This window comes from Somniosus microcephalus, chromosome 2 (assembly GCF_052327205.1).
Source record: "Somniosus microcephalus isolate GS21.2 chromosome 2, FLI_Smic_1.0, whole genome shotgun sequence".
NCBI lineage: Eukaryota > Metazoa > Chordata > Chondrichthyes > Squaliformes > Somniosidae > Somniosus > Somniosus microcephalus.
Genome location: NC_140988.1, coordinates 18,340,817 through 18,366,147, shown reverse-complemented (window position 1 = coordinate 18,366,147; position 25,331 = coordinate 18,340,817). Strand labels below are relative to the sequence as shown.

Genomic DNA, 25,331 nt, shown 5'->3' with positions numbered 1-25,331 from the left:
ATCCAGTGTAGAGGGATTAACACTGCAAACTAATACAAGTCCTTTAGCTTTGGGAGGCAATGTGTCAAATATTTTGGCCAGTTTAATTTATGCAGATTCTTTGTAATGCCCCTTGGTGCTCTCATCACTTCAGTAATATTTCATATTAAAATGCTGAAATATCCACTTTCTCATACTAACAGATCTGTTTCCAAGAATTCCCATCATTGGCCAGACAGTTCCATTAACGTTTTGAAAGGTGGATTAGGAGCCAATGCAAGGCCAAATTTGCCCTCCATTGATGATTAGCTACATCTTCTGGCATCTGAAATACAAAGGACTGAATCAAGCTGGCAAACATCAGAAACAGTTCCATTTTTGTCAACCGCTCTCCCATACAAACAAGTCGACCCATGGGGGGAAAAAAAGAAATCAAAATGGAAAAGACAACAGCAATGAAGAGGCTTTCATGCAATACAGGTAAGGTTTATAGGCCTAGAAATTCAGTATCGCCATGTTTGGGGTGCTACAATCGAGCGTGCGCTAAATTTAGCGCCCGGCGCAAATTAGTGCCACCTTCAGCGAAATTGAGTTGCTTCGCCCCAAGAGGTTCTTGCTGCGCTAAAGCAGGCTCTGCACGACTATCCTAAGGCGCTAAGCCGGAGAGGCGAGGCGCTACCACCGAGGGCGGGCGCAGCACAGGTGCGGCCAGTTAGCGATTGCAGGCAGACACGCTGGCGCCGGTCACCTCTTAAAGGGGGAGGGTCGATTTGGCTTGCAGCCACGCCCTGCACATTGGAGCCCTGATTCTCGGCCTGGACAGACCTGCTGCGACATTGTAACGCCTACGACCATGGAGAGGGCCAGGGAGCGAGCGCAGCGCTTCAGTGAGGGGGCCCTGAAGGTTCTGGTTGGCGCAGTGGAGCGCAGGCGACCTATCCTGTTTCCGGACAGTGGCAGGAGGCTGCTGCCCAACGAATATCGAAAAGCTTGGAGGGAGGTGGCACACAGAGTGACCTCCAGCAGCATGGTACCTAGGACCCCAACGCAATGCAGGAAGAAGTTCAACGACCTCACTTGGGTTGTCAGGGTGAGTACGCTTTCCAGTATCCTCTTAATCCCTGCATGTGCACCTCACTTTATGGCCAAAGGGTCCTGAAAGCCCCAATGCTCAGCCCTCATCCAACACCTATGGGCCTCTCATGAAACTCACATGCACATTCACCACTTTACACACTATTCCACCATGGGAGGCAGTGCAGCCAAGATCAGGGCTTGACACTGTAAGGGCTATTCCACCATGGGAGGCAGTGCAGCCAAGATCAGGGCTGGACACTGTAAGGGCTATTCCACCATGGGAGGCAGTGCAGCCAAGATCAGGGCTTCACACTGTACTGAGAGCCCGTCCTTTCTCTTGCAGGGCAAGCTGGCGCACAATAGGAGGCAGCAGCAACGGACCGGGGGAGGCCGTCCTGAACTTAAAGACCTCAGCGATCTGGAGCAGCGAGTGGAACGGATTATGGCAGGCCGGATGATTGGCCCCGCCGCCACTGGAGATGCCGACCCCGTTCTGGACAGCAATGGTAAGGTCATCACCTTTTTGACCTCTCTCTTTCCACTTGTGCCTCACGCCAACATCCTTTGCCACTCTCGAACCAATGCAGTGCATTGCAGCACTCATGCCTCCCTCGCTGCCGCCCTGTCCTCACACTAAAGCAACTCTTGTACCTCCCTGCTTTCAGATGCTGATTCCCCAGGCGAGGAGGCAGGCCCTCAAGCTGCCACTGTGAGTGATTCTGAAGGCGAGGAGGAGGAAGAGGAAGCCGGACCATCAGTGCCACCCTCAGTCGAGGCAGCCCATGGCCATAATGGGGACACGTCTTCCCTGGAGGGGAGCAGGGGGGAAGGGTCTGAGGAGGGTGAAGCTCCGGGGCCCAGCGGGCTGCAGCAGGTGGGGGTGGTGTAGGGAAGCTCGGCGGCCTTCTCCCCGGGAGGAGAGTCTGGCCTGCAGTCCTGCTACAGTGAGCGCAGAGGAGGTGCGGCTCCTCGCTGAAATGGGCGCCCAGGCGGAGCACAGGCACACTGAGCTCATGGCTGCAGTGGCAAGGATGCCTGACTCCATAGAGTCACTGGCAAGGAGTGTACAGGAATTCGGGGCAGCACAGCCAAGGAGTCTGCAGGACTTCGGTGCAGCACAGGCAAGGAGTCTGCAGGACTTCGGTGCAGCACAGGCAAGGAGTCTGCAGGACTTCGGTGCAGCACAGGCGGCTTCCACGCAAGTGCTTAGTCGTGCCAAGCAGTCAGTGGCTGGTCTGATGCAGACACAGATTAGGGCCACACGAGCACTGACTGCTGCCACCCTCGCTGGATCGGGCAGGATTCGCCGGGGCCCTCGCCGCGCCGCAGCAGGCCAGCAGTCTGTGCTTCAGCAGATTGCTGCGCATGCTTCAGTGCTGCCCCGTGCGAGTGCCAGTGTCTCGTCCGACCAGGGAGTGCCTGTGCTCTGTCAGGTTGGTAGCATTCTTGCTGCCAACACTGTCACTCCTCCACTGCAGCTGCCACCACCCGTACGACAGACTGCTGCCGCCCAAGCAGAGTTGGAGCAGTCAGCAGCCGGGCCCTCCAGGCCCCGAGCTGGTCCAGGCCGTCCCCTAAGGGCATCTGCCGACTCACTGTCTGACACTCAGCAGCCTTCCCCCAGCCTTGCTGCAGCCACTGGGGTCCCATTGCAGAGGAGCTGCAGGGTGGGAAGGGGCCAATCTCGCAAGCGAAGCAGATCACCCTCGCAGGCCAAAAAGTAGGGGGGGTGGCAAAATGCTGTGGTTTTTTTGTGAAGGCCGAGGATCATGGTCATTTTTGGTTAACTCTTTTGTTCATTGTCTCCAGGTTGAGAGAGCCAGTTATGTGTCTGCCTGTTTTTTGGGGGGTTTCTCTGTATTTGTTTGTCATGCGGGAAGGGCACAGAGTTTGTTAAATAAATAATTGTCTTTATTCAGGTTGTGCATGTTTGCACTTTGAACTATTTGTTGCCTTGACCGGCTAAGGGTTTGCGGACCAGTTCCATTCATGTTCTTTCAATGGCACAAGCCATTCCCTCAGAGGGGGCCTAGAACCGACTTGCAATAAGCCATTGACGGACGGCCCTTGCACTTTGTACCTCCCTCCCGTCTTGGTGCTCCTCCTCCTCCCCTGGTGGTCTTCCAATATCTGCTGGCGGTGGCTGAGTCCTGAGGATAGCCAGGTTGTGCAGCATGCAGCACACTACAACGAAATGGGAGACTCACTCAGGCGAGTGCGGAATGGTCCAGACAGCGGAACCGTTGCTTTAGCACGCTGATTATGTGCTCAATGATGTTCCTGGTCGCTTGATGGCTGTCATTGTATCACTCTTCAGCAGGGGTGCTGAGCGCACGGAGCGGGGTCATCAGCCAGGTGCACAAAGGATAGCCCTTGTCCCCGAGAAGCCAGCCTCCTGGGTGAGCCGGGGCTTTGAAAAGGTCTGCCACAGAAGTCTGGCGCAGGATGAAGGCGTCGTGGCTGCTGCCTGGAAAGCGGGCATTGACAGCTAGCATCAGCTATCTGTGGTCACACACCAACTGCACTTTCAACGAATGGAACCCCTTCCGGTTGCGGTAATCCTCGGCATTCTCTAGAGGCGCCCGCAAAGCCACATGCGTGCAGTCAATGGCGCCCTGGACCATGGGGAAGCCCGCTATCCTTGCAAATCCCATTGCGCGCTCCTGCTGCTTGTCCAGGGTCATGGGGTAGGAAATGTACTGACGTCTCCTTTTGAAGAGGGCATTCGTGACTTGGTGGATGCAGCAATGCACCGCGAACTGGGATACATTGGCAATGTCCCCAGTAGCAGATTGGAAGGAGCCGGTGGCATAGAAGTTGAGAGCCACTGTCACCTTCACTGCCACCGACAGAGATGTCCTGCTCCTTAGCTGAGGCTGCAGATCTGTCTGAAGCAGGTGGCAGATCTCAGTGACCACCTCCCTTCTGAATCGAAGCCTCCGAATACACTGCTCCTCAGACATGTTGAGGTATGAGAACTGCTGGCGGTATACCCTGGGAGGGTAAGGCCTCCTGTGCCGACGCCTGTTGGCCCTCCTCCGTCTGGCCATGATTGGCACTCTCTCTCGGCGTCTCTGAGCCCTCTCAATGCAATGGAGAAACCCAACGTTTCCACCCATTGCAGCCCCCATTATATGTGGCCACTCAAGGCTATGGCACTGAAAAATCAATCCAACTGCAAAGCTCTGGGCTGAAGCCAGAAGTACCTGTGCGAGCACGGAGTCAATGCAGAAAGCTCTCTCCCTTTGTCTCTGCAAATCTCTCTCTCTCTCTCACACAGGAGTGGTCCAAAAATGGCTACCACTAAGAAGGCAGGAAGAGCCCCCTTTAAATAGTGCCCCCTCAGCGACTGGGAACCGTTCCACTCAACCAGTCGCTGCGAGTGCCAGGCGGAAAGGGGGGCGCCACTGAAGTTCCGGTTCAGGGCGCACCAAGGGTGTTGCACCATGAAATGACGTCAGGATCTGCGCGCGCAGCTGAGTGGGTGTTGTGGTTTTGCGCCGCCGCTAAATGTCCGCTCAATTTCGCGAGAGGCACAGTTCGCGCCGCGCCCGGGCGCTAGCCGCTTCGCGCCCCACTTATCGCCCTCTTAAGGCGCTAGCGGCTGGCGCTAACAACTGAATTTCTCCCCCATAATCCGAACCTCCATTTAATTTGGTATGATTCATTCGACTTATTTCCAGTCACATATATGAGGGCAGAAAGGCGCCCTTTTTTTTAAAACTCAGTCCATAGAATTGTCCTCACATGTCTGAAGAGTATCCCGGCCAATGTTTTCACAAGACCCAGTCTCACATGGTCATTTTTCTTATATCACTCAGTCCATTGAGTGGAGAGACACAGAACATGAAGGACTTCCGTACTAGGATAAGGGAAAATCAGTGAACAAATTGTCCTTCACAGTGCTCAACAGTTGATTTAGCAGAGGGTCAGAGCAGATTGCCCTCTGGGCAAAGAAACACAGACAAAGGAGGAGGAAAAGAGAATAAAGAAAAGCAATTAATAAAATCGTTCTGTTTCTATGATATCATGATTGTTAAAGTTGTCACAGAAATTGTTTTTCTTTGGGAGGTAATTACAGTGTGCAGACGATGCTTGCGTCTGCGCACACTCAGAGGTCGAACTCCAAACCATCGTCAACTCCTTCACCGAAGCGTACGAGAATGGGCCTTACACTAAACATCCGTAAGACAAAGTTCCTCTACCAACCTGCCCCCGCCACACAGTACTGCTCCCCGATGATCAAAATCCATGATGAGGCCTTGGACAACGTGGACCACTTTCCATACCTCGGGAGCCTACTGTCAACAAGGGCAGATGTCGATGACAAAGTCCAACACCGCCTTCAGTGTGCCAGTGGAGCCTGAGGAAGAGAGTGTTTGAAGACCAAGACCTCAAACCAAGCTCATGGTCTACAGAGCAGTAGTGATACCTGCCCTCCTGTATGCTTCAGAGACATGGACCATGTACAGCAGGCACCTCAAAGCACTGGAGAGGTACCACCAACGCTGCCTCCGCAAGATCCTGCAAATCCATTGGCAGGATAGGCGCACCAACGTCAGTGTTCTCGCTCAGGCCAACATCCCCAGCATCGAAGCTTTGACCACGCTCGATCAGCTCCGATGGACGGGCACTAAATGCAGGCCTAGCCAGCGATGCCCACATCCCATCAATGAATTAAAAAAAGATTTTTTTTTTAATAACTTTTTTGAATAGTTAAAAGAGATGTACAGGGAAATGAGCAGTGCAGAGATTAGGAGAGGCAGAGACCTTTAAAATAAAAGTAGTAGCTTCAAGAGCAGCACATTAAATCAGTCCATGTACCTCTTGTGGGGTGCTGGGAAAATACATATGCTGTGGAAAACAGAGGGGATAAAAACTAAAATGCTATGCCTTGTAGCAAAATCTGTTTGCAGCATAGAATGTAATTTAAACTTACCAGCCCTTTAAAAAAAATTATACAATATTAAATTAAAATAATTTTGTGAGGAGCTAAATTTGATAGTACTCAGCCAATTTGCACACAAACTGCAATTAGTTAAATTTTGGTGGTGTTTATTGAGAGATAAATCCAGGAAAATTCACCTACTCTTCTTTGAAAAGTGGCAAGAGATCTTTTGCATCCATTTGAAAAGGTGGATGGGGCCCAGTTGAACACCTCAGCTGAAAGACGGCATCTCCAATAGTTCAGCACTCCTTCAGTACTGCACTGAAGTGTCACCCTAGGTTATGTGCCCTACTCTCTGGAGAGGGACTTGACCCATAATCTTCTGACTCAGAGATGTGAGTACAGCACCTCCCAAACCCGTGAATTCTACCACCTAGAAGGACAAGGGCAGCAGGCGCATGGGAACACCACCACCTCCAAGTTCCCCTCCAAGTCACGCACCATCCTGACTTGGAAGTATATCGCCGTTCCTTCATCATCACTGGGTCAAAATCCAGGAACACCCTCCTCCCTAACAGCACTGTGGGAGTACCTTCACCACACGGACTGCAGCGGTTCAAGAAGGCGGCTTCTCAATGGCAATTAGGAATGGGCAATAAATGTTGGCCTTGCCAGTGACACTCACATCAAGTGAATGAATAAAAAAAAGCCAACACAGGGAAGAAAATGCTGTAGTCTGGTCTGTTCAAGGTCAGCTAATCTTTCTAGTTTAATTTTTTCTCTCTTTCAATCTTGCAATCTTTCTATTTTTATTTTTGTTTTATCCTCCCTCCTTTACACCAATAGAATAACTTCCTGGCCGGAATTTTGCCTACCTCGGCGGGTCTGGTGCGGGCAGTGTCCGTGACGTCATATTTGACCCTGAAATGAGCTTCACACCACATATCCACAGCATAACTAAGAACGACTATTTCCACCTCCGTAACATCACCCGTCTCAGCTCATCCGCTGCTGACACCCTCATCCGCGCCTTTATTACCTCTAGACTTGACTATTCCAACGCACTCCTGGCTGGCCTTCCACATTCTACCCTACATAAACTTGAGGTCATCCAAAACTCGGCTGCCCGTGTTCGCACCAAATCCCGTTCACCCATCACCGCAAGCTCGCTGACCTACATTGGCTCCTGGTTAAGCAATGCCTCGATTTCAAAATTCTCATCCTTGTTTTCAAATCCCTCCATGGCCTCATCCTTCCCTATCTCTGTAATCGTCTTCAGCCCCACAATCCCAACTGCCTCACAACCCCAACCACCACCCCCCCCCCACCCCGAGATATCCGTGCTCCTCTAATTCTGCCCTCTTGAGCATCCCTGATTATAATCGCACAACCATTGGTGGCCGTGCCTTCTGTTGCCTAGGCCCTAAGCTCTGGAATTCCCTGCCTAAATCTCTCCGCCGCTCTACCTCTCTTTCCTCCTTTAAGACGCTCCTTAAAACCTACCTCTTTGACAAAGCTTTTGGTCACCTGCCTTAATTTCTCCTCATGAAGATCGGTGTCAAATTTGTTGTCTTTTAATACTCCTGTGAAGTGCCTTGGGACGTTTTACTACTTTAAAGACGCTATATAAATACAATTAGTTGTTGTTGTTGGAATTTTGCCTACCTCGGCGGGTCCAGTGCGACCCCACTGATGACTCCATCCTGCTATTGAAAATGAACTTACCTTAATGGGGCCTATTAAGCCCACCCACACGTTACCCGGCCCAATTAGATGGAGCGGGTCTGGTGACGTCATTCATGACGCATTTTCAGCCGGGATATTTAAAGGGCCCATGGCCACAATAGATTTTAAATTTAATCTAACATAGTGCTGTCAGTGCACTACATCATTGGAGTGCTGCAAACACTGACAATGACTGCACAGAGGTAGAGGGCTGCACCCAGGTTCTCTGATGACTCCCTCCACATGCTTATGGGGGCAGTCAGAGGACGAAGGGAGGTCCTCTGACCTTCCGATGGGCGAAAGAGACCTCCCCAGGAGACCAAAACAGCCTGGTTGCAGATTGCAGAGGAGGTCACAAGCAGGGATGTGGTCAGGAGGACCTGGGTGCAGTGCCGCAAACCTTTCAATGATCTCATTAGATCAGGAAATGTTTGTACAAAGCCACACTCAACTTCATCCTGCTGTGCCTCTCATCACATCCCCATCACACTGCCTTCCCTACCCTTCTCCTGCACATCCTTACTCACACCAACATACCTTGCAAATCCACCCATCCCTCTCTATCTACATGATCACATTCCCATCTCACTCGCCGCCCCTCACACTCACGGTCATCCTAGTGCAATCATACCAACTAATAACACAAAAGGGATGTGGGCGTTGTTGGCAAGGCCAACATTTATTGCTCATCCCTAGTTGCTTTTGAGATGGTGGTGGTGCAACAACACTCAAGAAGCTCGACACCATCCAAGACAAAGCAGCCCGCTTGATTGGCACCCCATCCACCACCTTAGGTGGTGGCCTTCTTAAACCACTGCAGTCCTTGTGGTGAAGGTACTCCCACAGTGCCGTTAGGGAGGGAGTTCCAGGATTTTGACCCAGCGACGATGAAGGAACGGCAATATACTTCCAAGTCAGGATGGTGTGTGACTTGGAGGGGAACTTGGTGGTGTTCCCATGCGCCTGCTGCCCTTGTCCTTCTAGGTGGTAGAGGTCGTGGGTTTGGGAGGTGCTGCCGAAGAAGCCTTGGCGAGTTGCTGCAGTGCATCTTGTAGATGGTACACACTGCAGCCACGGTACACCGGTGGTGGAGGGAGTGAATGTTTAAGGTGGTGGATGTGGTGCCAATCAAGCAGGCTTCTTTGTCTTGGATTGTGTCAAGCTTCTTGAGTATTGTTGGAGCGGCACTCATCCAGGCATGTATGCTTCAAAATTCGATTGGACTGAATTGCTCTGTGCAGTATTAGTAACAAAGCGTTCATGTGGAATTCCTCCATCCGCTTTTTAAACTTATTGGCACATTTAATTTAAATGGATTTGATGCTAATACTTTGTGACCAAATTGAACAAATGTTCTATATGCCAGCACTGACATGCCATACAAAACTTTAACTCCCCTTGCCCGTAAAAATTTCTAGCCTGCTACTGAAATGGAGTTCTTATGAATGGGATTATACAGGGATAAGTATGGGAATGGATGATCGAGTTACTCCATGGGAAAGGATCCGCTGCTGCTTGAACCAGGAAAACATCCTCCTTGGAAAGCCCCTGGCAAAGTCTGAATGATGGAAGAGTGCTTGGCCATCGTCGTGGGGAATGGACAGGGTCGAATTTTGAAGATCTTTCCTTCAGGTGAGGAGACAGATTATACATCCTCTGTGAATTGGTTCAAATGGCTTTTCTCATTCTATGCGTGTGTTCTTGTCCGCTTCAACATTCGATTGGACTGAATTGCTCTGTGCAGTATTAGTAACAAAGTGTTCATGTGGAATTCCTCCATCCGCTTTCTAAACTTATTGGCACATTTAATTTAAATGGATTAAAATCTTTGATGAAATAGTAAGAAATTGAATTTCATATTAGTAATGAACACTTTATTACCTTCATATCAGTGCAATTTCAGCCTCTGTATTTCTTATTTGGGTGGATTATAGTCAGTGGGTGGCGCTATGTAGTAACAGAACAGTGCAATAGAAGCACTCAAATGCCCATAATTCAGGGTTACCAATTTACAGTGAGTAATTCAATTTTTTTTTTTTTTACATGGGATCTCAGTATTTTTACAAGTGTCAGGTTAGGTTATGTGTTCAATTCCTGGAGTGGGGCATAACTTAGAGACAAGAGTGCTACTAACTGAGCTAAGGCCAACACTCAACAGGAAGAGGGGCTCCTGAACTTTAGTTGTGCTGAGGACAGAAGGGTTTATTCCCCCTCATCCCCATTTGGATTTTTTGTTGTCTGTTACATCTCTTCAACACCATTTCGCAAGTGCTATCAGGGCAATCAACCTTTCATGAAACCCACTGCAAAGAATGTCCACTTCTGATGGACCAACACCTACCTTCCCATTGCATGCAGCAAAAATGAAGCTGTCTCAGTATTACAAACAGGGAGATGGAAATACCACTCACCACTTTGCCCCATGCTGTAACAAGCTTCCCATTTGCTGGACATAGATTGGCACTGGAATAAACTGGAGTAAAAAAATCCTACTGTAACTCCCAGACTAGATGGATCTTCCTTATGTCGGGGATTCAATGGACTTTATAATGGACGGAGCCTTGGCCTGACCCAGTGGCAGAAGAGTGGCCCAGGGCAGGAACTCCCAACACCGGGAGATCCCGTGCCCCATGGGTCTTATAGGGACCCAACAGATCAACGGTGGCCGTATGCCCCAGGTGTACCAGGTTGCCGATTGGTGGTTGTGTGTCCCACGAGGGTCCAGGCCCAGGATGCAGCCTGGATTCCCGAAGAAGCCCCGTTATAAAGGCAGCCAATGGGCAGCAAGTGAGATGTAGGTCATCTCTGACTAATCTAGGTAAATTTCTTGAGGTCGCTAACATGATGGATAGGGGAGTGTCTATGGATGTTGTCTGTAGAGACTTCCAGAAGGCATTTGATAAGAACATAAGAAATGGGAGCATGAGTAGGCCATATGGCCCATCGAGCCTGCTCCGTCATTCAATAAGATCATGGTTGAACTTCTACATCAGCTCCATTTCACGCCCCCCCCCCCGCACTGGCTGTGGTGATGTTACGGAGGTGGAAATAGGTGGCCTTAGTGATGGCTCAGATATATGGTCAGAAGCGCACCTCGGGGTCAAACAGGTTGAGAAAGACGAGGAGGGATAGTTTACAATGGTCACAGTCACATAGGATGTCATTTGTAACTTTGATAAGATCCGTTTCAGTACTGTGGCAGGGCAGAATTCTGATTGGAGGGATTCGAACATGGAGTTCTGGGAAAGATGGGCACGGACTTGGGAGGCGGCAGCATGTTCAAGGACTTGAGAGGAAAGGGAGGTTGGAGATGGGGTGGTAGTTTGCAAGGACAGAGGGGTCAAGGGTTTGTTTTTTGAGCAGAGGGGTGATGACGACAGATTTGAAGGGGAGGGGGACAGTACCTGAGGAGAGAGAACTGTTAACACTATCAGCTAACATGGGGGTCAGGAAGGGAAGTTGGGTGGTCAACAGTTTAGTGGGAATAGGACCAAGGGAGCAGGAGGAGGGTCTCGTGTACAAGATGAGCTCGTAGAGGGCATATGGGGAGATAGGAGAGAAGGAAGACTTAACATAGAAACATAGAAGATAGGAGCAGGAGTAGGTCATTCGGCCCCTCGAGCCTGCTCCGCCATTCAATGCGATCATGGCTGATCATCCAAATTCAGTACCCTGTCCCTGCTTCCTCCCCATACTCCTTGATCCCTTTAGCCGTAAGAAATATATCCAACTCCTTGAATATATTTAATGAATTGGCCTCAACTGCCTTCTGTGGTAGAGAATTCCACAGTTTCACCACTCTCTGGGTGAAGAAATTCCTCCTCATTTCTGTCCTAAATGGCTTACACCTTATCCTTAGACTGTGACCCCTGGTTCTGGACTCCCCGACCATCGGGAACATCCTTCCTGCATCTAGTCTGTCCAGTCCTGTCAGAATTTTATAAGTTTCAATGAGATCCCCTCTCATTCTTCTAAACTCCAGCGAGTATAAACCCAGTCGACCCAATCTCTCCTCATACGTCATTCCTGCCATCCCAGGTATCAGCCTGGTGAATCTTCGCTGCACTCCCTCCATGGCAAGAACGCCCTTCCTCAGGTAAGGTGACCAAAACTGCACACAATACTCAAGATGTGGTCTCACCAAGGCCCTGTACAACTGCAGCAAGACATCCTTGTTCCTGTACTCAAACCCTCTCGCTACGAAGGCCAACATACCATTTGCCTTCTTAACCGCCTGCTGCACCTGCATGCTTACCTTCAGCGACTGGTGCACAAGGACACCCAGGTCTCGTTGCACTTCCCCTTCTCCCAATTTATTGCCATTCAGATAATAATCTGCCTTCCTGTTTTTGCCACCAAAGTGGATAACCTCACATTTATCCACGTTATATTGCATCTGCCATGCTTCTGCCCAATCACCCAACCTGTCCAAATCAACCTGGAGTTTCTTGGCATCCTCCTCACAGCATACACGCCCACCCAGCTTTGTGTCGTCTGCAAACTTGGAGATATCACATCTAGTTCCCTTGTCTAGATCATTAATATATATTGTGAATAGCTGGGGTCCAAGGACCGATCCCTGCGGTACCCCACTAGTCACTGCCTGCCGCTCGGAAAAAGACCCGTTTATTCCAACTCTTTGCTTTCTGTCTGCCAACCAGTTCTCTATCCAAGTCAATACCTTGTCCCCAATCCCATGTGCCTTAACTTTACACGCTAATCTCTTATGCGGGACCTTATTGAAAGCCTTCTGAAAGTCCAAATACACCACATCCACTGGTTCTCCCTTATCTATTTTACCAGTTACATCCTCAAAAAATTCCAGTAGATTAGTCAAGCACGATTTACCTTTTGTAAATCCGTGTTGACTTTGTCCGATCCTGTCACTGTTTTCCAAGTGCTCTGCTATTACATCTTTTATAATGGACTCTAGCATTTTCCCCACTACCGATGTCAGGCTTACCGGTCTGTAATTCCCCGTTTTCTCTCTACCACCTTTTTTGAATAGTGGGGTAACATTAGCTATCCTCCAATCCATGGGTACTGTTCCAGATTCCATCGAATGTTGGAAGATGATCAGCAATGCATCTACTATTTCTAGGGCCACTTGCATTTATATAGCGCCTTTCACGACCACCGGGCATCCCAAAGCGTTTTACAGCCAATGAAGTACTTTTGAAGTGTAGTCACTGTTGTAATGTAGGAAACGCGGCAGCCAATTTGTGCACAGCAAGCTCCCACAAACAGCAATGTGATAATGACCAGATAATCTGTTTTAGTAATGTTGATTGAGGGATAAATATTGTCCAGGACACTGGGGATGACTCTCCTGCTAGAGGAAACTAGAGAAAGATATGCAACATGATGACCTGTGCCTTACCTTTTTCCCTTTTGAGGATGTTGACAAGTTGAACAGTTGGTCTGTCTGAAAAGCACTTGTGGTTGTGCAACAGGGCTTCTTTCACCACTCAGAAAAAACATCAGGACGGTGCAGATGAAGATTCTGTTGATATTGGTGTAGTAATGAGCAAGATGGGTTAGCAGGATAGAGTGGACTGCAAGGAGGATGGGGCTTCGTTAGCCCCCATCTGTTTACTGGCCTCCAGTTTTTCACTTGTTTAAACAGGTTCAGCCAGCAACGCGGAAGCAACTGGAAACCCAAGTTGCCGACCAGTAGCCAAGAGTTTGGCAACATTAGGAAGGAGCTGACCTCTTGCAAAAACACAGCCAACATTACAACAGGCTGGTGGAAACAAAACACAAATGTTGTCTCTTCCTTCTCCTCCCTCCTGCCTGTCACGTAGTCAGTGCTGCAGACCCTTGGGTCGTGGGGCAGGGCTATTTCTGCGTGCTTTTGATGACAGTAATTGTCATGCATAACACCAGCTATTTGTTACTGTCCCAGTTCTCTCAAGAAATTGATGTTAAGCTCATTATGTCCTGCTGATTCAATAAACAGAAGCCACCGCCTGACTCATCTGACATGCGCCTAAATACTCAACAAGACATCATTTAATGTACCAGTAAGTATATGCTTAAAAGACAAATGGATAACCAAACAAATGCAAGTGAATTGCAGTCACTGCACACATTTTTATTGTTACAATTAAGATGATTTGCCTGTTTATACAGCGCCTTTCACGACCTCAGGCCGTCCCAAAGCACTTTACAACCAATGAAGTACTTTTTTGAAGTGTAGTCACTGTTGTAATGTAGGAAACGCGGCAGCCAATTTGCGCACAGCAAGCTCCCACAAACAGCAATGTGATAATGACCAGATAATCAGTTTTCTTGTGATGTTGATTGAGGGATTAATATTGGCTAGGACACCGGGGATAACTCTCCTGCACTTTTTTTTCATAATGGCACAGAAGGAGGCCATTCAGCCCATTGAGTCCGTGCCGGCTCTCTGCAGAGCAATCGAGTCAGTCCCATTCCCCCGCTCTATCCCCGTAGCCCTGCAAGTTTATTTCCCTCACATGCCTATCCAGTCTCCCCTTGAAAATATTGAGTGTCTCCATTTCCACCACTTCCGTCGGCAGCGAGTTCCAGGTCCTCACCACTCGCTGCATTAAAAAGTTCTCTCACGTCCCCCCTGTATCTCTTGCCCAAAACCTTAAATCTGCGTCCCCTAGTCCTTGTACCATCAACTAGTGGGAACGACCTTTCCCCATCTAGCCTATCCAAACCCATCATAATCTTCTACACCTCTTCTTTGAAATAGTGCCATGGAATCTTTTACGTCCACTAGAGTAGACAGGGCCTCGGTTTAACGTCTCATCCAAAGGACGGCACCTCCGACAGTACAGCACTCTCTCAGTACTGCACTGGAGTGTCAGCCTAGATTTTTGTGCTCAAGTCTCTGGAATGGGATCAGTCACAAATGAGAGATTAAAAGGGTAACCTTAAATCCATTTTAGCACTGGGACGTTGTTTCTCAGTTATTTGCCTGAAATCCTTAATTCGTACTCAAAAGGTCTCAAATTAAACAAAAATCTTCAGAGTTCACAAAGTAACTTTGGAATTCTCTACAATTATTATTGCACAATATTATGGCACATGCTGATGAGCAGAACATTACCGTGATATTTCCCTAAGAAAAGTCAGCTTGAGATTGTGTGTGTGTGTGTGTGTGTGGTCTCGTGCATATCGGTGGTTGGTTCAGGTGACTAAGCATTGGCCCAGAAATTCCGTTCCCTACGGGTGTGTACACGCTGTGTACTCACCTGTAGGGCCAACGGAAGTGCCGGTTTTATGCACTGCGCATGCGCTGGAAACCGGAACTTCCATTCTTCAAAGAAAGGGCTTCACAGGACAAATGCCTGCGCCGGAGAGGCGGCGCGTACTGGCTGAAACTTCCGTTTTTTTCAACAGTTGCTTCAGTCCCACTGATTTATCATTTTAAAATAGTTTAAAGGTAAGTTTATTTTTAGCCCCGTTAAAAACTTTATTTTTTTCAAAAATTTAAATTGTTTAAAATAGTTAATTTATGTAATTTATAGTCATTTTAAAAATGTGATTTAAAAAAAAATGTATTTGAAGTTTTACTGATGTTTTGGGGCCGATCTCTATTCATAGATTTGACAGGTCTTCCTGTCAAATCTATGAATGGAGATTCCCTGCTCTGATTGGCTCCCCATGGCCCACGTGACCCCAGGGATGCTGCGAACTACCTGTGCCCCTGGGATACGCGGGCCGGCAGTTTGAAGAGGCACAGCAACGGAATTCTGCGCCTCCCGGGAGCCCTCCGGTCCAGGCGGAGATTTTTCAAAATCCCAGCCCTCCGCCCGCGGGAGGGCTGCGAACGGAATTTCTGGGCCATTATTTATAAAAGGTTCAGGGAGCATGAACTATGCATATTGGCACTCCTAGTAAATAGGAGTTACCACACTGAACTGTTCAGGATTTATGACTAGGGTACAAAATGTCTAATTACATTACTTGGCTTTTCAATAAATAGCAGATAAATTTAGTTCCGACAGGAGAATATTGGTCATCTATTAGCAAAAGTATGATGATGGAAAATATCATCAGGCCCTATATTTGGGCTGGTGGCAATTTTGCCAGCTAATACTTGACCTTTTGCCCAGATCAAAACCAGATAGGGGCAAGAGGGGGCAGATGATTGACTAACAGAAACAATTTAGTGGCAATCTGATCTATTTTGGGCAGGATTGTATTCACTTTGAAGCACATGAATCATGAATGGATGGGCCCAGCTTTTAGACAGATGAGAATAAAGACCCTCGCCTGTGGATTCTATCAGTGCCAACATTTTATACATTGTCTTCCATTTCAAATTATTACCAGTTTAAACAAAAGGTTAGCAGTTACAGTTTAAGTTTAAGTCATTGTGCAGATTCCTGGGGGAGTCCATGTTGTCTATCGCAGATAGCAGTCTCCAAAATTTAGCTTTCCCCAACTACAAGGGATGATTGATTGCATCCATTGGCCATTTGAGCCCCTGTCCATAATACTTTGCCCTACATGAACAGCATTCCCTCAATTTATACATACAAATGTTTTATACCGTACTAGCTTTGGGTTTATTGAAACCGATTGTTATAATGTGATGTTACAAGGGGTGTAATGGGGACTTTCTCTGCCCCTTACTTTGTATATTAACTTTCTGCCTTTGTGACATATCTGCCTCTACTCTGGTTCCTACAGAGGCAGATATGATGGCCCTGAAATTCACAAAGGCCAGTTTTCAGGCACCAAATGGTTGCAGGGAACGATCCCTGTGCCCAAAGACGGAGACTTGAGGATTGCGAGAAATTGGTCCTCAGGCCTCATCTAAATAATCGCACCTGTCGTGCCTCCACAGGCATTTTGGGTGGCAGCGGCCGTCGGGTATGTCCCGCAGGGGGTCAGTGGGATGGGGGCCAATTGTGGCCGACAGGAGTGCTGTGGAGTTGGGAAGAGCATTCCTGCTCCTCCTGGCTTCACATTAATTTTAAACAAAATTAAACTTAGTGGCAGCCTCTGGCTAGGCCACATCCACAACTAGAAAACCAGAGTAGAGCAGGCCCGACGCTTGCTCCACACATGGCAGTTCAATTTCACAGACAGGTTGTAAAACAGACGTATAGCCCCTCATTAGCGTCGGCAAGGGGCCTAACCCCTGTTTTAGGCAGCCGCCGCAGGTGCCTGAAAAGTGGCCAGACCCAATTTCGGGTCGGACGTTTTACAGGCATCCTTGGGACACAGGATGTATACCCCTGAAATTGGGCCTCATTGTGCCCATTTTATGTCCGTAAAATGGATGCAACGAGTTCCAATTTCTACCTCGTAATATTCCACTACAGTAGGATACCTCTCACTGAACCAAATGAATAGGTGAAAGCAAAACTCGCTTTCAAAGGTAAGAAATTTTAGGAGTGGCAGTGGGTATGGAACTGTACCCCAACATAAATCAATGTCTTCAGGAAGGAGGACTGAAATAAAGGGCGGACAAAAGTTTTTGGCCACTCACGACAGGTGAAACAATCGGGCCGTTTTACCCAAGTGCTGGCTCCTTCTTTCAAAGCTGGACAAATCGGTCCATTCAGCGGACAATGAAATTCCTGTCCACGGAGGAGGCTTCTGGAGGTTTCCATTCATTTGAGAAATCCAGTAATGCTTTGCAGTGGCCTTTCTAGTTACTGAAACAGCTGTTGGTAGCAAAAAAAGAGAGAAAGACATTGTAAAGTGGAAAGAAGCACTGTTGTGAATCAGCAATTTTTTCCAGTCAAATAAATTTAGCTATATTCACTTATTTAAAGTTACCACAAATTTAAATTTAGCGCAGTACACAATTTTTGTCTGAGCAAAATTAACTTTGCACCAAAGTACTTTGCAGCCTCTGGATGTGGAAAATATTCTTTGTGCTAATATTTTTCCACTTACAGTATGTCCTCAGTTTGCACTTCTGTTTGATGACCTTCTACTGAAACTCGCTTTTACTGTTTGTTTTTGTGCTTGACTTGAGTGATGACAGATTACAGCATTACTCAGCAGCAACGACCGAAGAAGTGATCTCAAAATGGAGAAAGACTTGCCTAACTTTATGTTAAAAGCCTTGGTTAAATATAAAAGCACAAGACAGCATCAGCATTCCGATGTGCTGCACCAGCTTTGTAGGACATGGGATTGTGCCCATCATTGCCGTCCCAGTGAGTTGCTGATCCTAACTTTGCCACTGGAGAAAAGTGCAAGCGGAGGCCAGGTGCTTACCCTTTGGGGGGGGGGGGGGGGGAAAGAGAGAGAGAGAGAGAGAGAGAGAGAGAGAGAGATCCACTGTGAGCTACTCTTATGGATGTCCTGATACATGCTGCCAGAAGTGAGGGAGATGGTTGCCTGAAATTATATGGGCCTCAGGGAAAGGGGAACAGGCCAAGATAACACAAAGGTTGTTGGAGGTCATTCATCTCAATCACATGACATCACTGCAGGAGTTCCTCAGGGCAGTGTGCTAGGCCCAACCATCTTCAGCTGTTTCATCAATGACCTTCCCTCCATCATAAGGTCAGAAGTGGGGATGTTCGCTGATGATTGCATACTGTTCAGCACCATTCGAGACTCGTCAGATACTGATGCAGTCCGTGTCCATATGCAGCAAGACCTGGACAACATTCAGACTTGGGCTGACAAGTGGCAAGTAACATTCGCACCACACAAGTGCCAGGCAATGACCATCTCCAACAAGCGAGACTCTAACCATCTCCCCTTGACATTCAGTGGCATTACCATCGCTGAATCCCCCACTATCAACATCCTGGGGGTTACCATTGATCAGAAACTGAACTGGACCAGCCATATAAATACTGTGGCTACAAGAGCAGGCCAGAGGCTGGGAATTCTGCGGCGAGTGTCTCACCTCCTGACTCCCCAAAGCCTTTCCACCATCTACAAGGCACAAGTCAGGAGTGTGATGGAATACTCTCCACTTGCCTGGATGAGTGCAGCTCCAACAACACTTAAGAAGCTCGACACCATTCAGGATAAAGCAGCCTGCTTGATTGGCACTCCATCCACCACCTTCAACATTCACTCCCTCCACCACCGGCGCACTGTGGCTGCAGTGTGTACCATCTACAAGATGCACTGCAGCAACTCGCCAAAGCTCCTTCAACAGCACCTTCCAAACCCGCGACCTCTACCACTTAGAAGGACAAGGGCAGCAGACGCATGGGAACATCACCACCTACAAGTTCCCCTCCAAGCCACACACCATCCTGACTTGGACCTGTATCGCCGTTCCTTCACTGTCGCTGGGCCAAAATCCTGGAACTCCCTTCCTAACAGCATTGTGGGTGTACCTACACCATATGGACTGCAGCAGTTCAAGAAGGCGGCTCACCACCATCTTCTCAAGGGCAATTAGGGATGGGCACTAAATGCAGGCCTAGCCAGCCAGCGACGCCCACATCCCATCAATGAATAAAAAAATAATAATAATAAATACCATAAAGTAGGAAAGTGGACTTTACGGCCGTCATCTCAATGCACAACCCACCCTCATGGAAAATAGTTCAGGAGGAGCCTCAGACCAATTCCTGCGGGAGGTGAAGCAAAATGTTCCATTTATTTTTTGAAACTCTCCCATTGTCATCAGTCTTTCCCATCTATGCCTTGAAGTCTGACAAAATCAACTATATCCTGTACTGAATAAAACATGGAAATATTAGAGGCAAGTACATGAGAAGATAGGAACAAGAACAGGTTAGGAAGCTCGTCTGGTTCACCCACTGTTTAGGGCTATATACACCATCCACCCACTTAATTTTCTTTATTTTACTTGTTTGCAGTTTCCCTCCCCTTCTGGTCCACAGGCCCCCCAGTACTACACCCAAGTGGTCATTATTCATATTGAGTGTCAATAGGCTGTTTGACCATGGGAAATATCATAACTAATCCCAAGCCTGTCTTCAGCCAACTTACACAGACACGTACTTCCAGCAGAGCCAGGAATCGGAATTCTAACCCAGGAATACTAAAACTTACAGCACCCTTATCAATGCTCTGGCCGAGATCTCCTAGCTCAGCGGAGACTGGGGTTTGAAGCTGGGGCATTCTTAGTCTGTGCAGTTTAGACATCTGAGCCATAGGGCATCAGGTCCATATCCCTTTATTTGTTTAATCAGGAATTTACCTTGGGCTGCTGGTAGGATATCAGCATGCAGCTGCTGAGGCTGAACCAGGACCTGAACACCATCGGATGAATGGTACGCACCGGAAATGCCATATCTTTACAGATATGCTGTGTATTTCCAGCATTTTCTGTTTCTATTCCTTTAACACTTGTAGTTCTATGTCAAATAAAGTTTTCTTTTCACAAAATTTGAGCTTTGAAAGTTCACCTGCGTCCCCTGCCATAGACTATAGGCCTCTATGTAAGGCTCGGTATCTATCACACTGTACTTCTGTATCGTATAGTTTATCTGGCTCTGCAGTCTCTGCACCAGATTGCAGTGCATTCCAGGAGCTAGTAACTAAGTGTGTTTCAGTTAGTCCTTAAGTTATGTTTAGCTTCATGTTGCTTTCATTTTCAATCTTGTTGTCAGTTAGATAAAATCTCATGGGTTGACTAAGATTGCCTTTTTTAAATGACCTAATGAGGAATGTCTCCCTAGATGCCCATTGAAAACACTGCGGCCTAGAAATTCAGTGGGCTGCGCCACCCGTTAGTGCCTTAAGAGGGCGCTAAGTGGGTCGGAAGCCACTGGCCACATCTCCCGCTAAATTCAGCGGGACGCCAATGGCGGCGCTAGCCGTTAGCGCTGTGCCGCTACCGATGAAGTCATCGGTGTGCGCAGCGCCCCGCTAATGCCCCGATCGCGATATTTAGATGCGCCCCCTGCTTTAATGCCGGGCGCTATTTGCGACCAGTTCAGGGGGGCCTACCTGCGGCGGTAGAGGCACTAATTAAAGGAGGTGCGGGGCGGCCATTTTTTTTTCTGGCCGCCTGCCAGCACCTCTTCGCACTGACGTCCCCGGCCTCCTGAGCACCCCTCCCCCCCCACGGAGTGCCGACTGCATTCCAAGAGCCCGGCACTTCTCCTCGGTGTCGGGCTCTTTTGCTGGCACTCGCGATCCTCGATCGCGCTGCACAAGGCCCCACCCCTTTAAGAAGGGGAGGAAGGCCTGCAGTACCGCAGCGCACCATGCCGCAGCGTGTGGTGCTGCGGCACGTTGCGCAGCGATATTCAGTCGCAGCGCCCCAAGAGGGATACGGGGCGCCTCCAGTAGCGCCGCGCTTCCCCCTGGGGCGCGCAAACTGAATTTCCGGCGGGCGGCCGCAACTGCTTCCAGGGCGCTACTTTTAGCGCCCTGGCGAGGCTGGCGCCCCAAACAGGGCTATAGTGAATTTCTAGGCCTGCATGTCCAACAGACTTAGATTTTTACCAAACCACTGAATGCCGTCTTCCAGATGAACTCATTAGATGATGGATGGATAGAGAGTCTTCACAAAGGAGGCCACAAATAACCTCCCAGAGATGTCGGGGAACATAGGGTCTGATGAAAAGGGAGGAACTGAAAGAAATCAGTATTTGTAGGGAAACGGTGTTAGGAAAATTGATGGGACTGAAGGCCGATAAATCCCCAGGGCCTGATGGTCTACATCCCAGGGTACTTAAGGAAGTGGCCCTAGAGATAGTCAATGCATTGCTGGTCATCTTCCAGAACTCGATAGACTCTGGAACGGTACCCATGGATTGGAGGGTAGCTAATGTTACCCCACTATTCAAAAAAGGTGGTAGAGAAAAAGCGGGGAATTATAGACTGGTAAACCTGACATCGATAGTGGGGAAAATGCTGGAGTCTATTATAAAAGATGTAATAGCAGAGCACTTGGAAAGCAGTGACAGGATCGGACAAAGTCAACATGGATTTACAAAAGGTAAATCATGCTTGACTAATCTACTGGAATTTTTTGAGGATGTAACTGGTAAAATAAATAAGGGAGAACCAGTGGATGTGGTGTATTTGGACTTTCAGAAGGCTTTCGATAAGGTCCCACATAAGAGATTAGCGTGCAAAATTAAGGCACATGGGATTGGGGGCAAGGTATTGACTTGGATAGAGAACTGGTTGGCGGACAGAAAGCAAAGAGTTGGAATAAACGGGTCGTTTTCCAAGTGGCAGGCAGTGACTAGTGGGGTACCGCAAGGATCGGTCCTTGGACCCCAGCTGTTCACAATATATATTAATGATCTGGACGAGGGAATTGGATGTAATATCTCCAAATTTGCAGACGACACAAAGCTGGGTGGGAGGGTAAGCTGTGAGGAGGATGTCGTGAAACTCCAGTACGATTTGGACAGGTTGGGTGATTGGGCAGAAACATGGCAAATGCACTATAATGTGGATAAATGTGAGGTTATCCACTTTGGTGGCAAAAACAGGAAGGCAGATTATTATTTGAATGGCAATAGATTGGGAGAAGGGGACGTGCAAAGAGACCTGGGTGTTATTGTGCACCAGTTGCTGAAGGTAAGCATGCAGGTGCAGCAGGCGGTTAAGAAGGCAAATGGTATGTTGGCCTTCGTAGCAAGAGGGTTCGAGTACAGGAACAAGGATGTCTTGCTACAGTTGTACAGGGCCTTGGTGAGACCGCACCTTGAGTATTGTGTGCAGTTTTGGTCACCTTACCTGAGGAAGGACGTTCTTGCCATGGAGGGAGTGCAGCGAAGATTCACCAGGCTGATACCTGGGATGGCAGGAATGACGTATGAGGAGAGATTGTGTCGATTGGGCTTATACTCACTGGAGTTTAGAAGATTGAGAGGGGATCTCATCGAAACCTATAAAATTCTGTCAGGTCTGGACAGACTAGATGCAGGAAGGATGTTTATGATGGCCGGGGAGTCCAGAACCAGGGGTCATAGTCTAAGGCTAAGGGGTAAGCCATTTAGGACTGAAATGAGGAGGAACTTCTTCACCCAGAGAATGGTGAACCTGTGGAATTCTCTGCCACAGAGGGCGGTGGAGGCCAGTTCATTAAATATATTCAAGAAAGAGTTGGATATATTTCTTGAGGCTAAAGGGATCAAGGGATATGGGGAGAAGGCAGGGACAGGGTACTGAATTTGGATGATCAGCCATGATCTCATTGAATGGCGGAGCAGGCTCGAAGGGCTGAAAGGCCTACTCCTGCTCCTATCTTCTATGTTTCTATGTAGATAGATAGATATGAGGGTGGCAATTTGACTCACCTTAACTCGGAATAAAAAAACCTTTCAGACCAGTCCCATCATCTAATTGCAACTTAAACATACCTTATTCAAAAGACCATTCCAAGTGTTGATTACTTTTTGTATGAAGAGGTTCTTCCTCACATCTACCCTAAATTGCCCTCTCACTGGATTTAACCTATACTTCCTTGTCCGAGTGTCTTGGCTTATCTTGGAGCAATGCTCCAGATTTGCCTTAGCTACGTTGCTTGATTATCTATAAGGTCTGCAGTCAGTCACATTCTTTCAAGGCTAGAGTACCAGTTGCTCCAGTCTTTTCTGGAAACTCCATCCTTTAACCTAGGGATTAGACTTCTATATACCACTTCCATGGTTTAAATGCTTCCCTAATGCCCTGCTCATCAAAACTGAACACATTACTCAAGGTACTGTCTGACCAACAACTCACATTTCCATAATGGACATAAAGATGTCTCAGAGCACTTTACTGGGTGATGGATAGTGAGTGACACTGAGCCGGGGGGTGGGGGGAAGAGGAGAAGGAGGAGGCATGGTTGGGGGGGGGAATCAAAAACATAGTAAAGAGTGGCTTAAGGAAGTTATTGAAAGCAGGGAGGGAGGTGACTAGGCAGAGATACTTAAGGAGGGAGAGTTCCAGAGAGCTACCATTAATGCTGGACCAGAGTAAGTAATCAGTGATGGAGGGCACCATACAGTGTTAACATGACATCTGCCAACCTATACATAACTGACCTGACAATAATTTAGCATTCTCTTTGCTTTGTTCCTTGCTGTGCCACAGTGAGTTGGCATGTTAAGTGATGGTTCTTTTCCCTATATATGTGCCATCCAGCGCATACTTGTGATGCTCACTTTTCCTCCCAATGCATATCACCTTGCAGTTGTCTGAATTAAGTTTCTTCCGCCATTCATTGGTTTTATTTTCCAGCTCATATACGTGATGACAGAAAACTGAATCCCCTCTCACTTGCGAAGGTATGAGTGAAACAGCTTCAGTTTTTTTTCCAATGCTGATATCTAGGGAGCATAAGTCAACTGATTATCAAATGACATTTGATTAATAAAGAATTTTACCTTTGCAGTACCTTTGTTATCGAGTATGCAGTGTCCCAGTTTAAACACAACAGCTGTAATAATTTGTGTTGTATTTGCACATTTTTACTCAATATCTTTTCTTCTCTTCAGGGCATAAGACTAGAGGGCACATTTACCTCACAATGTCAGCCTTGGCTCAGTTGGTAGATTCTTGCCCCCGAGTGAGAAGGTTGTGGTTTCAAGCCCCACTCCAAGACTTGAGCACATAATCTAGTGCAGTACTGAAGGAGTGCTATACTATCTTTCAGATGAGATGTTAAAATGAAGCCTTGTCCTGTCTCTTGGGTGAATGTAAAAGATCCTATGGCACTATTTGAAGAAGAGTAGTGGAGTTGTCCCTTAACCAAAAACAGAATAACTGGTCATTCATCTCATTGCTGTGTGTGGGACCTTGCGGTCTGCAAATTGACTGCTGCATTTGCCTACAAAACTGCAGTAACTACACTGCAAAAGTAATTAAACAGCTGTGAAATGCTTTGGGACATCCTGAGGATCTGAAAGGATTACAAGTTTGTTCTTTCTTCTTGGTTGCACTTGGGGAACACTCAGTTCCTAGGTGCAATGAAAGAGAGAGAGAGATGAAAACTGGAAAATTTCAAAACTGAGTGATAGGTTTTTGTTAGGCAAGGGTATTAAGGGTTATGGAACAAAGGGGAGTAAGATGGAGTTAAGATACCAAACAGCCATGATCTAATTGAATGGCAGAAGCTTGGAGGGGCTGAATGGCCTACTCCTGTTCCTATCTCAGCCCACAAACTACTGACCAACTAGTGACCATCCTCCGGTGGATAGAAGGGGTAGTATGCAGGGTCTCTTTGACTCCAAGATGATACATCAAACAATGGAAAATCATAACTGGGTCAAACCTTCAGGTCAGACTTGTTACCTGAGCCAGTCAGGTCCACAGTACTCCAGCAACTACTGATTGGCCAAGCAGTGTCACTTATTAATAGGACCTAGAGGGGTATTCTGCTTACTGGGGACACTGGTTGTTATTTATATGGACTTCCAGAAGGCATTTGATAAAGTCCCTTACAAAAGACTATTACCTAAGGTTGAAGCCCATGGAATTGAAGGCAAAATTATTGACCTGGTTAGGAAATTGGCTAGCGGCAGGAGACAGAGTAAGGATAAAGGGCAGGTATTCTAATCGGCAGGATGTGACTAGTGGTGTCCCGAAAGGATTAGTGTTATTCACAGTATTTATTAACGACTTCGATGATGGCATAGAAAGCCACATATCCAAATTTGCCGATGACACAAAGATAGGCGCCATTGTAGGCAGTGTAGATGAAAGCATAAAATTACAAAGGGATATTGATAGATTAAGTGAATGGGCAAAACTGTGGCAAATGGATTTTAGTGTGGGC

General features: G+C 47.8%; 1 long non-coding RNA gene across 2 annotated transcripts; it reads left to right on the top strand.

Moving 5' to 3' along the window:
* The first annotated feature begins 183 nt into the window (after positions 1-183).
* On the top strand, positions 184-23,950 carry LOC147122572 (uncharacterized). Of its 2 annotated transcripts, none has more exons than XR_015080864.1 (3): positions 184-459; positions 9,129-9,301; positions 23,795-23,950. It is a non-coding gene; the product is annotated as an uncharacterized LOC147122572 (long non-coding RNA). The 2 variants fall into 2 exon arrangements; XR_015080867.1 differs by having other exon boundaries at positions 9,088-9,301.
* Positions 23,951-25,331: the final 1,381 nt, after the last annotated feature.